Raw genomic sequence first — 1249 nt, 5'->3', positions numbered from 1 at the left:
GGGGTCAAGAGGTTCTGGGCTTAACTCGGCCTGAACCCTTCGGTTCTGAGCAGGAGGTCTATAGAAGACGTCTAGATCTAACAAGGAGGGGTATATGCCACCTTCCTGTGCTACTAGGGGGCTAGGTCTTGCTTTAATGGGGTCTAGATCCACTGCTACTAGTGCTGGGACTTTTTCTGAACTAGATGGAACGGAAGGTCCCTGGGATAGCTCTGTTGGAGCTTGCCGTGGCATCATGGGATCCTGCAGTGGATCCCGCGGTGAGGGAATCAAAGCTTTCAACCAAGTGGGAGGATTTTCTGAGATCTCTTGCCACAAGAGGATATATGGAAGCTAATCTGGGTGCCCATCAACCCCAGGCCTTGTAATTACGGCCTTGACTTTTGAGATAAGATCTCCGGAAAGGAGCCATCTCTGGGCCACCTGACCCCAAAGGAGGGCCACTCAGACGAGCAAAAGGTGTCTAACTTACCTTTCTTGATATTTGAGCTCATGTTTTGGCCTATCTTCTGGACGTCTGAGAAGTGACTTAAGAGGAGACCTCTAGGCGTAGCTTGTGTTTGCCCCATGAAATTTTCAGGCAAAAACAAGCCCAACACAAAAAGAGACACTACGACATGCTAGCACACCTTAGGATTTCTCTCATCCACTCACACACGCCGGCCGGCACACCACACATTCTCAAAATCTTTCTCACACACCCTATCTTCTCCAATTGCTCAAAAAGGTGTCCACTGAAGGGACTTCTTACCTGGGTCAGTCGGGACGTCTCCCGTGACCTTGAGGAGTGGTTGGTCCAGTTTCAGTTTCGTTGATCTAACTTTGAGCGCTCGTGGATCTCAGAATTCTTCTTCCCGGGGTTTATCAGCCTCAGGGCCCAGAGGACCTGCCCTATTTCAGGCCTTATGGTCCAAGAACTGACCTTTCTTGGGGTTCTTTCACCCCAAGCCCAGCGAACCTGCCCTGTTTCAGGCCTTATGGTTCAGAGATCTCTCTTCCTCCGGTCGCAAGGACAAGCAGGAGGGCCTCTTTCTTCCTCCGGTCTCAAGGACAAGCAGGAGGGCCCGGCTGGGGCTTACCTGTACTAGTTACAAGCCCGATATCCAAGTCTGTTGGCCTCTAAATTTGGGGGATCCCGGACGAGCCCCCAAGGATGTTAGGGTCTGAGACCACCACCCAATAAGGAGACCAAGAGACAAAGATAATGCAAAAGCAGGCGGGCTTTATTCAAGCTAGCATGCTAGGGTCG

The sequence above is a fragment of the Chrysochloris asiatica genome, unplaced genomic scaffold, assembly GCF_000296735.1.
Source record: "Chrysochloris asiatica unplaced genomic scaffold, ChrAsi1.0 scaffold00474, whole genome shotgun sequence".
Lineage (NCBI taxonomy): Eukaryota > Metazoa > Chordata > Mammalia > Afrosoricida > Chrysochloridae > Chrysochloris > Chrysochloris asiatica.
Note: the sequence above shows the minus strand (reverse complement) of the source record.